This window comes from Pteronotus mesoamericanus, unplaced genomic scaffold (assembly GCF_021234165.1).
Source record: "Pteronotus mesoamericanus isolate MK-2021 breed Mesoamerican mustached bat unplaced genomic scaffold, CSHL_Meso_final scaffold_118, whole genome shotgun sequence".
Taxonomy (NCBI): Eukaryota; Metazoa; Chordata; class Mammalia; order Chiroptera; family Mormoopidae; genus Pteronotus; species Pteronotus mesoamericanus.
The window spans coordinates 7,485,582-7,497,944 of record NW_026555301.1 but is presented as its reverse complement, the minus strand read 5'-3'; the positions used below and the strand labels follow the sequence as shown (position 1 = coordinate 7,497,944).

General features: G+C 38.7%; 1 protein-coding gene across 2 annotated transcripts in view; it reads left to right on the top strand.

Annotated features, from left to right (window-relative positions):
* Nucleotides 1–12,363, top strand: part of LDLRAD4 (low density lipoprotein receptor class A domain containing 4) — a 658,664-nt gene that overhangs the window by 183,450 nt on the left and 462,851 nt on the right. The gene's annotated exons all lie outside the window — the stretch shown is intronic.

The following is a 12,363-nucleotide window of genomic DNA, read 5'->3' as shown; positions in this document are numbered from 1 at the left end:
ACGGATGGATTGCTTTCCATTGCAGCTTGTAAATAACACTCGCTGATTAAAATGATGGCTTTCCAAAAATTAGTGTGTTATATGTTGAATATGTCATCTCTTTAAATCTGTTTTCTTTTTATATATCTATTTATTATGTGTTCTGTTCTCATATGTAAAAGTAAAAATTTGCATAAAACATAAATAAAATTATAGATAGCCAAAACAGGTACAATAGCAAAATGTAATGCTGATATTCTTTCTTTAAAAAAAAGTTTTTTCTTTTATTATTAAGATAGTAATAAAAGATTGTGAAAACATCTTGAAAACAGAGATAAACAATTTTAAAAAGGAAATAAATCACTTAGTCTCACTTCCTAGAGACTGGGATTGTTAATATGTTTTTTTAAAAGCATATTTTATTGATTATGCTCTTACAGTTATCCCATTTTTTCTCCCCTTGATTCCCCTCCATCCTGCACCCCTCCTCCCACCAGCGTTCCCCCCTCTTTACTTCACGCCCATGAGTCAAACATATAAATTCCTTGGCTTTTCCATTTCCTATACTATTCTTAACCTCCCCCTGTCAATTCTGTACCTACCATTTATGCCTCCTATTCCCTGTAACTTCTTCCCCATTCTCCCTCTTCCTCCTCTCCACTGATATAACCCTCCATGTGATCATCATTTTTGTGATTCTGTTCCTGTTGTAGTTGTTTGCTTAGTTTGTTTTTGTTTTTAGGATCAGTTGTTGATGGTTGTGAGTTTGTTGTTCATAGTTTTGATATTCTTCTTTTTCTTAGATAAGTCCTTTAACATTTCATTTAATAGGGCTTGATGATGATGAACTCCTTTAACTTTATCTCATCCGGGAAGCACTTTTATCTGCCCTTCCATTCTAAATGATAGCTTTGCTGGATAGAGTAATCTTGGATGTAGGTCCTTGCCTGTCATGATTTTGAATACTTCTTTCCAGCCCCTTCTGTCTGTAAGGTTTCTTTTGAGAAATCAGCTGACAGTCTTGTGGGAACTCCTTTGTAGGTAACTGTCTCCTTTTCTCTTGCTGCTTTTAATATTCTCTCCTCATCTTTAATCTTGGGTAATGTAATTATAATGTGCCTTAGTGTGTGCTTCTTTGGGTCCAACTTCTTTGGGACTCTCTAAGCTTCCTGGATCTCCTGGAAGTCTATTTCCTTTGCCAGATTGGGGAAGGCCTTCATTATTTTTTCCAATGTTTTCTATTTCTTGCTATTCCTATTCTCCTTCTAGCACCCCTATGATTTGGATGTTAGAACATTTAAAATTGTCTCAGAGGTTCCTAAGCCTCTCCTCATTTTTTTGAACTCTTGTTTCTTCGTTTTGTTTTGGTTGAATGTTTATTTCTTCCTTCTGCTCTCAACTGTTGATGTGAGTCCTGGTTTCCTTCCCTTTACTGTTGGTTCCCTATATATTTTTCTTTATTTCACTTTGCATAGACTTCATTTTTTTCTCTATTTTGTGACCATCTTCAACCATTTTTATGAGCATCCTGATTACCAGTGTTTTGAACTCTGCCAATCTGATAGGTTGACTATCTCTTCATCACTTAGTTGTATTTTTTTCTGGAGTTTTGATCTATTCTTTCATGTAGGCCATATTTCTGTGTCTCAGTACTCTTGTTATGTTGTAAGGGTTGGAGCCTTATGTATTCAGTAGGGCGGGGCAACCCATGTGGCTACATTGTGGCGCTGTATGTGGGGGAGGGGTCAGAGAGGGAATAATATCTCTTGCTCCGCTCTTGGCTGGCTTTCAGTCACCCCACTACCCACAAACAAATTGGGCCCTTCTCATGCTGATTCCTGGGTGGGTGGGTTTGTGTACATTCCAGGACCCTGTGGGTCTCTCCAGTGAACTCTCCTGTGAGGCTGGGAGTTTCTTGCACTGCAGTAACCCCCACAGATTTTTACAGGCAGAGGTTTTGAGACTTTCTTTTCCTGGGCTGGAACCCTAGGTTGCATGGTTCTGTCTAGCTCCTCAGTTGTTCTTCCCATATTGTCTACAGGCAAATGTGGGATCTCCCAGTCTACCAGCCACTGCCCAGTCCTCTCGCAACCTCTTTGCCAGGCATGTCCTTTTGGCTCTGCCTGCCCATCTCTGCCTCTCCTACCAGTCTGGATGAATGTTTCTTTTTTAACTCCTTGGTTGTTGGACTTCCATACAGTTTTATATTCTGGCAGTTCTGATTATTTTTTGTTTTTAAATTTGTTGTTGTCCTTCTTTTAGTTGTGCAAGGATGCAAAGTGTATCTACCTATATCTCTATGTTGGCCGGAAGTGAATTGTTAATGTTTTTAAATTTTTTTTATTATGTGCTTAAATACACACAACAAAATTTACTATTTTAGCCATTTTTAATTGTAGAGCTCCATGACATTAAGTACATTTATAGTGTTGTTCAACCATCACCACTATCCATCTCCAAAACTCTTTTTTCCCCAAACTGAAACTCTGTTCCCATTAAACATTAAGTCCTTATTCCCCCCTCTCCTGCCATCCCCCAGGAACCAGCATTCTACTTTTTTTCCTATGAATTTGACTATTTTAGGTACTTCATATGATTAGAATCTACAGCATTTGTCCTTTTGTGTCTGGCTTGTTTTTCTTAGTATAATGTCTTTAAGATTCATCCACGTTGTATCAAATGTCAAAATTTCTTTTTTGAAGGTTGAAAATATACCGTGTGTTTGATTTGGGAGAGTATTACATTTTGTTTATCTGTTCATCATTTGAAGGGCACTTGGTTTGTTTTTACCTTTTGGTTATGATGAATAATGCTTCTATGAACATTGGTATACATACATGTGTTCAAGTCTGTGTTTTCAGGACTTTTGGGTATGTACTCAGAAATAGAATTGGTTGAGTATGGTAATTCTCTGTTTAATGTTTTGAGGAACCACTATGGTGCTTGCCATAGCAGTTGTGCCATTATTCATTCCCACCAGCAATGCACAAGTGTTTGTATTTCTCCATGTCCTTGCCAACCCGACTTCCGTTTCCCTTCCTGTTCCCCTTCCCCCTTCCCTTCCCTTCCCTTCCCTTCCTCTCTTTTCTTCTCCTTTCTAAAACAGTTCATTTTTATTGGATTTTTTCCATTACCACTTATCTCCCAATACCCTCTTCCACCTCCACTCACTGCCCTCCCCCTGTAATCACGACACTTGTTCATGCCCATGAGTTCTTTTTCTTTGCTTGATCCTTCTGCCTCCCCAGTCTCCTTTCCTTTTGTCTATTTTTAATCAGTTTGTTTTCTTTTTTTGTTTTTTTTTTTGAGTTGTAGTTCTTTATATATTTTGGATATTATTCCTTGATCAGGTACATTATATGAAATATTTTGTCTAATACTGTGCATTGGACTTTTACTCTCTTGATAAAGACAGTAAAAAAATAGATAATTTTTTTGTTACCTGTGTTTATGGTATCATATCTAATAAATTACTGTCAAATTCAATGACATGAAACTTCCCATGTTTTTTCTCCTAAGAGTTCTGTATTTTAGCTTTTAAAATTAGTTTACTCCATTTTGAGTTAGTTTTTGTATATGGTGTTAGAGAAAGGTTCAGCTTCATTCTTTTTGCATATGGATACCTAGTTTTCTCAATCTACTTTTTTAAAAAAGAGTGTCCTTTGCCCATTGAATGGTCTGGGCAAAAATCATTGAGATTTTGATAGGGCTTGCATTGAATCCATGGAATCATTGGATAGAATCGGATATCTTAACAGTATTAAATCTTCCAAACAATATTGTCTTCTAATTTATGAACATGGGATGTATTTTCATTTAATTTCTTTCAGCAGTGGTTTTTTTTTTTTAAATTTTTAGAGAGAGGAGGGAGGGAGAAAGAGAGGGAGAGTAACATCAATGTGTGGTTGTGTTTCATGTGCCCCCTACTGGGGACCTGGCCCACAACCCAGGCATGTGTCCCTACACTGGGAATCGAACCATTGGTTCGTAGGCTGGCACTCAATCCACTGAGCCTCTTTAGGTAGGACCTGTTTTTTAGTTTTTACCATACACATCTTTCATCTACTTGATTAAGTTTATTTCTAAGTATTTTATTCTTTTTGATGCGATTTTATTTTATTTAAATAATATTTTACTGATTATGCTGTTACAGTTGTCCTGATTTTTCCCCTTTGCCCCTTCCACCCAGCACTGCCCCACTCCCTCAGGCAATCCCCCCATCCTTGTTCATGTTCTGAGATCATGAGTATAAATTCTTTGGCTACATCCTTTCCTATACTGTACTTTACATCCCCGTGGCTTTTCTGTACCAACCTATTTGTACTTCTTAATCCCCTCACCTCTTAATCATTTTCCCGCACCACCCCTCCCATCTCTTTATCTCTGTCTTTTGGCATTTTAATTATGATGTGTCTTGGTGTGGGCCTCTTTGCATTCATCTTGTTTGGCTCTCTGCATTTCCTGGACTTGCATATCTATTTCCTTCACCAAATTAGGGAACTATTCTTTCATTATTTTTTCAAATAGATTTCCAGTTTCTTTCTCTTTCTCTTCTCCTTCTGGCACCCCTATGAAGCCAATGTGGGATTACTTAAAAATATCCTATAGGCTACTTGCATTATCCTCATTTTTTTAGATATTCTATTCTTTTGGTTGTTCTGATTGTTTTTTTGTTTTGTTTTTTTTTTTTGCTTCCTTGTGTTCCAAACCATTGATTTGATTCTCAGCTTTATCTACTCTACATTTGTTTCCCTGTAAATTGTTTTTTTATTTCAATGAGTATACCCTTCATTTCTGACTGGATCTTTTTATGCTCTTAAGGTCCTCACTAAGTTCCTTGAGCATCGTTATAACCAGTGTTTTAAACTCTGCATCTGATAGATTGCTTATCTCCATTTTGTTTAGATATTTTTCTGGAGTTTTGATCTGTCCTTCCATTTGGGCCATGTTTCTTTGTCTCCTCATTTTGGCAGCATCCCTGTGTTTGTTTCTATGTATTAGGTAGAGCTGCTTTGACTCCATTTCTTGGTAGTGTGGCCTTAGGGTCCAGTGGCACAGCGTTACCTAACACTCAAGCTTGGTTCTTGACGTTCACCATTTGTGTGGGCTGAGTACAATCTCCTCTTGTAATTGAGATTTGGTTGCTGTTGGCAGATCAATGGGAGGTATTTACCCAGGCCAGTCACCTGCAAGGATTTGCTCTGACCACTTACACCTGACCTCTGCCCTCGTTGGAGGATCAGCTGCTCAGGGGCACTGTGTTGATGCTCCTACATGGTCTGTAGCTGTCCCCTGGGTACGCTGGTGCTGGGTTCTGGATGGTGGAGGCCAAAATCTGTCCCCACCTGTGTTTTGCTCAGGGCCACTGTACCTGAGTTACAAAGCAATCTGAGATGGTTGCTACTTGCTGGCTTGGAGATTTCCAGGCAAAGCCAAGCTGTGATTCTAGGCTGCTAGTTCTGGGCCTGGGGCTCACTGAGGCCAGCTGCTGCTTGTTTTATAGGATTTAGGAGGTTGCGAAGCATGAACCAAGACCAGCCATTCATTTGGAAAAGTAAGTTGGGTGGGGTAGAGTCTCTGGGGATCTCCAAGTTGGCCAGTATTAGCCAGGTTGATAGCATCTTAGATATCGCACCAGTCTGCCAGCTCAGTAGGGGAAGGACCCAGAAAGGGGACAATGGCTCTGCTTATCTTGATGCCAGACACCTCAGCCTCCCCCTGCATGCAGTGGTGCTGCTTAAGCTTCCTTCCCAGTGCCAGAGCCCAGAGGGAGTGAGTCTGAGTAGGTGAGTCTGTGTGTGGGTCCTTTAAGAGGAACCGGCTGGGGCTCCAGAAGTTTCTTCCACTGACTCAATCCCTGCTGGTTTTTGTGGACAGAAGTTGTGGGGACTTATCTTCCTGGCACTGGAATCCTGGGCTGGGGGGTCTGGTATGGGGCTGGGACACCTCACTCTCAAAATATCCCTCCCGATTTTCATCTACCACATGTGGATGTGGGACCAACCTGTTCTGAGTCTGCATGCCTCCTACCAGTCTGGATGGATGTGGTTTCTTTAATTCTGTAGTTGTCAGACTTTCATTCAACTCAGTTTGTGTTGGCTGAGCCATGGTTCTGTATTTTAGTTGTAATTTTGTTGTGGTTGTGCGAGGAGGCAAACCATGTTTACCTGCATCACAATCTTGTCTGGGAGTCTCTTGATGCCATTTTATATTATTTTAAAATTTTTTAAAAAGATTTTATTTATTTATTTTTAGAGAAAGGGAAAGGGAGGGAGAAAGAGAGGGAGGGAAACATCAATGTGTGGTTGCCTCTCATGTGCCCCTTACTGGGGGCCTGGCCTGCAACTCAGACTTGTGCCTTGACTGGGATTTGAACCTGTGACCTTTTGGTTTGCAGGCTGGCTCTCAATCCACTGAGCCAGATCAGCCAGGCCCTTGATGCTATTTTAAATGGAATTGTTTTCTTAGTTTTTCTTATATTGTTTATTTTTAGTGTATAGATACACAACTAATTTTACATGTTGAATTGTATCCTGCAGCTTTGCTGTATTTGTGTGCAATTGCCTGGGTTTTCTACACATAGGATCATGTCATTTGTGAACAGAGATAATTTTAATTCTTTCCCAATTCAGATGCTTTTATTTCCTTTTCTTCTCAAATTGCTCTGGCTTGACTGTCAGTACCATATAGAATAGAAGTGGTGGGAGGAATCAGGATGGCGGAGGAGTGAGTGGAAGTCACACTGACCTCCTCCCAGGACCAACCTGGAATTACAACTAAATTGTGGAGAAATCATCTGGAACAAACAACTGAACAAGAGCAAGAGGGGAGCTTTGTGGCCTTGGGGACAGAAGAATGGGCTTTAGCACAATCTGGCTGGTGGGGAGTGCGGTAGATACCTGGGAAGGCGGGCGGGCTGCCCACGGGTGGCAGCACCAGAAGGATATTGAGACGGCCAGTTGGATTCCCCTGAGAAGAGCGGGGTCTAAACCAAAAGTGAGGATCTCTAGCCTACAACACCGGAGCTCAAAAGATACACAGATAACAGCCAGCTGCGAAAAGCAGCAGGGTTGGTCTCTGCCAGAGATGGGTGGCTGGAGACGTGGGGAACTGTTTAAAGGGCCATCGCATAAATTTTTATCTGTAGCCGCTTACCCTGGTCTCTGGCAAAATCAGGGCAGAGTGGGCTAGAGACACCTGAGGAGAGACTGGGGAAGGAGGCTTTGGGGAGAGAACTGAGGGAGTAGCTGGCAGGATCTCGGTACTGACTCATCCCCAATGCGGCAGCAGGCATCTTGGTCAGGTAGAGACCACTCCCCTGAGTGGAACCAGCATCAAAGGACCCAATATCCCCACCCCCAGGGGAAATTCCACCCCACCCTGTGCTGTCTAAGCTGCCTGCTGAGTGCAGAGTGGCAGCCACAGACAGTAGATCCCTAGCTAAAAGAGGCGCAGAGAGGTATGGTGACACTCAAGGAGAGACTGGGGATGGAGGCTTTGGGGAGAGAATGGAGAGAGTAGCTGGTGGGTTCCCAGTGCAGACTCCTCCCCTATATGTACCAGCATCAGAGGACCCACTAACCCCACCCCCAGGAATGACTCTGCACCACCCTGAGCTGTCTAAGGTGACCTGCTGAGTGCAGAGTGACTAGATTAACAGCTGAAGGAGAGAGCCACAGACAGTGGATTACTGGAAGTCTCAAACAGACTGCCTAAGGTCAGACAGGGTCAACATCTGACATCATCAAAGGCAGATCCAGAAAGTAAAAACAGTGGTCTCCAATGATAGAAGTTCATACCACAAAGTCAGGAAATGAAGACAGATAAACCTAAGATTCAGAAGCAAAAAAGAAGAGTCTCACAAATAATGGGAAGACAAAGAAATATGCCCTGCTTGAAGGGAAAGGAAGAATCCCCACAAAGAGAGCTAAGTGAAATAGAAGCATGTAAACGATTAGATATTGAGTTCCAAACAACGGTTCTAAGGAAGCTCGATGAGCTCAGTGAGCTCAGAGAGAATTACAAAAAACTGCAGGGAGACTACGAGGAACTTACTGAAAACAATATCAGCATGAAGAAGGACATAGAAACTTTCAATAAGAGACAAGAGGAAATGAAGAATACAATTTCTGACTTGAAGAACACAGTAGAAGGAATCAAAAGCAGGCTAGATGAAGCTGAGAACCAAATCAGTGAGCTGGAGGATAAGGTATTAATAAGCTCCCAGAAAGAGCAAGAAAATGAAAAAGGACTCAAAAAGAATGAAGAGGCATTTAGAGAAATGCAGGACAACCTGAAACGTAATGATATCCGTATAATGGGTATACCAGAAGGACAAGGATGAGGAAGGGTTAGAGAACCTGTTTGAAAAAGTCATGATGGAAAACTTCCCTAACTGGAGGAGAGAAAAAATAAGACAATTCCATGAAGCACAGAGAGTCCCATTCAAGAGGAACCCAGTGAGGCCCAATCCAAGACGCATCATCATTAAAATGGCAAATATCAAAGACAGGAGAGAATCCTAAAGCAAGCAAGGGAGAAAGAGGTAGTAACATATAAGGGAGCTCCAATACGGCTAGCAGCTGACTTCTCAACAGAAACACTGCAAACCAGAAGGGAGTGGCAAGAAATATGCCAAGTCATTGAAAAGCAAACGCCTGCAACCATGACTCCCCTACCCAGCAAGGCTCTCAATTAAAATGGAAGGCGAAATAAGGAGTTTCACAGACAAAAGAAGGCTAAAAGAATACACCTCCACCAAACCAGCACTGCAAAATATGCTAACGGGACTGCTTTAAGATGAAAAACAAGTTTCTATGAATACTCAGTTCCTTTTAAGAGTTGCCAATACTGGATATGACCAATATTTTTAATACTCATTAATCTGATTGTGACAATGATGTTATTTTAATTGTTCCTTTACTATTTGTTGAAACTAAACCTGTTTTAGTGTATTACTTGCCTATTTCTATTATTTTTTTTAAAAGCTTTTAATGACTTTTTGGTATTCTTTATCCATTTATCGATTAAAAGTTTGTAGAACTTTTTTCCCTAAAAACAAAAACAAAAAAAACCTATTAACCATGTTTTAGGTGTGTTGCAAATACTTTTCTATTCTATTCCTTGTCTTTTAACTTTTTTTATATATATATTACTATATAGTTAAATGTTTAATATAGTCATATTATTAATATTTACTTTATAGCTTCTGGGTTTGAATATATTTACTTCAGGTCATGAAAAATATTAGTTCTGTTTTCTTCTAAAACTCCTTAGATTCTACATATTGATTTTTAACTCAAATATATCTTGTATAATGTGTGAAATAGGGCTCTATATTTGTTTTATTTCAAGTAATAGTGGTCCATGCACTTTATTTGTTGAATAAGCCTTATTTTACCCATTGATTTGAAACATCAATGTAATCATATATTGTTAGACAGATATATATGTTTGTCTCTAGAATGCTCATTATATTTCATTGATGTACTTGATTATTTCTGTGCTGGTGTCATGTTGGTTTAATTGCTGAGACTTTATAGTGGGTTTAATTTTTAAAAATATTTTATAATTAACTTTGACATTTAAAAAAATAAAATCAATCTGCATTTAAGAAAGAAAGAGAGATGGAACTCCTACTTTTTGTGACAACATGGATGGAACTGGAGAATATTAAGCTAAGTTAAATAAGACAGTTGATGAAAGACAAATACCATATGATCTCACCTATAAATGGACTCTATTCAACAAAATAAACTAACGAACAAAATAAACCACAGACATGGAAACATGGAGCAGACTGAAAGTGACCAGAGGGGATGGGGAAAGAGGACAGTGGTGGAAAGAACATGTATTAATGACCCATGGACATGGATAACAGAGTGGGAATTGACTATGGGAGTGGGGGGTGAGGGGGAGAGGGGGGATGGGGTAAAAATTGAGACAACTATAATAGAATAAACATGATTTATAAATTTAAAAAATAAATAAATTTAAAATAAAAGAATAGGAGTGGTGAAAGTAGTCATCCTTGTCTTGTCCCCAATATTAGAGGAAAAGCTTTTTGTCTTTCATCACTGAGTATGATATTAGGTGGCAGTTTTTCCTAAATGGCTTTTATAATTTTGTTGCATTTTCCTTCTATTCCTAGTTTGTTGATTGTTTTTAACATGAACAGGTATTGAATTTCACCGAAAGTTTTTTTCTGCATTAATTCAAATGACCATGTGTTTTTGTCCATCATTTGTTAATGTGGTGTATTACATTGAATTATTCTTGCATTGAAGGAATAAATCCTACTTTGTCATGCTGTATAATCCTTTTAAGGTGTTGAATTTATTTTGCTAGTATTTTGTTGAGGATTTTTGTATTAATGTTCATACAGGATTATTGGTCTGTAGTTTTATTTTCTCATAGTGTCTAGGGTCTTTTTCTGGCTTTGGTATTAGAGTAATCCTGGTTTCATACAATGAGTTAGGAAGTGTTCTGTGATTTTCAGTACTTTGGAATGGCTGATCTTTGTGAAGAACCCTCTCATGGTTTCACTGATTTTCTCTAATATTTTTGTATTCTCTATTTCATTTATATCTAGTCTTTGCTTCTTTTAACATTTTTTGACTTAATGTTTATTTTTCCTGATATTAGTAGAGTCCAGGTATTTGCATGGAATATCTTTTTCCATCCTTTCCTGTTCAACTTTGCATATCCTTGGATCCAAATTGAGTGTCTGGTAAATGGAACATAGTGATTTTAAAAAATTTCCAAACTCTGCCCATCTATGTCTGTTGGTGGGGAGTTTAATTCACTCATGATAGGGCGGAACTTGTTTTTGTTATTTTTTTCTATTTTTCTTATAGCAGTTTTGTTCATTATTTCCTCCATTACTGTTGTGTTAATTGATATTTTTGGTAGTGACATGTCTTGACTCCCTTCTTATTTATTTTTGTGTATATTCTATGTACTTTTCTTATGGATCCCTTGTATATTAGATATAATTTCCTAGAGTTATAAAAATCTATTTTAAATAGATACCAATTTAACTTCAATGCATATATGTATTTTTTTTTAAATATTTCTGCTCCTCACTTCATGTTCTTGATATCACACATTATACAAGGTAGGGAAAAGTAAGTTTACAGTTCATATAGAAAATAATACAATAATTAATAAATAATAAGGATAAACTGTGTTTCACATACTTACTACTATAACCCTACTTTTGCCCCACCAGGTACTTTTGTATAGTATACCCATTAACATAAATTTATCATTATTTTCTATACATTTGTGTTTTAAGTCCTGTAGAAAAATAAAAAGTGAGTTTGCAAAGCAAAATTACAGTATTAATGTTTTTAATATTTGCCCATCTATTGACCTTTCATGGAAAACGTTATATTTTTTATGGCTTTGTTTTGTTTAGTGCCCTTTGTATTTCAGCTTGATTTATTCCCATTAGCATTTCCTTTTTTTTTTATTGTTCAAATACATTTGTCTCCATTTCCCCACCATCATCTTCTCCTGCACCCCTAGCCTCCCTCCCTCCATCTTTTTCCACTTTGGCTTTTTCCATGGGTCCTTTATACATGTTCCTTGACTTGAACCTTCCCTTACCTTTCCCCTCCACCATCCTCCCTTCTTCCATCTTGTTTCTGTTGGTTTATTTTTTCTTTCAATATTGCTAGTTATATTTTCCTTGCTTGTTCGTTTTGTTGATTAGGTTGCACTTATAGGTGAGATCATATAGTACTTGTCTTTCGGCCCCTGGCTTATTTCACTTAGCATAATGCTCTCCAGTTCCATTCCAGATTATCGTGAAGGGTAGTAACTCTTCCTGCTGTGTACTATTCCATTGTGTAAATGTACAAAAGTTTTTTGATCCATTCATTTACTGATGGGCATTTAGATTCCTTCTAGCACTTGGCTATTGTAAATAGTGCTGCTATGAACATTGGGGTGCCTAGGATCTTTTGAATTGGTGTTTTGGGATTCTTAAGGTATAATCCCAGCAGTGGAATTGCTGGGTCAAAAGGCAGTTTCATTTTTAGATTTCAGAGGAGATTCCAAACTGTTTTCCATAGTGCCTGCACTGGTCTGCATTCCCATCAACAGTGTGCTAGAGTTCCCTTTTCTCCACAACCTCGCCAGCACGCATTGTTTGTTGTTCTGTTTATGATGGCCATTCTGACTGGTGTGAAGTGGTATCTCATTGTGGTTTTAACTTGCATTTCTTTGATGGCAAGTGATCCTGAGCATCCTTTCATATGTCTCTGGGCCCTGTGTATGTCCTCCTTGGAGAAGTGTCTGTTCAGGTCCTTTGCCCATTTTTTAATTTGTTTGTCTTCTTGGAGTGGAGTCGTGTGAGTTCTTTATATATTTTAGAGATTT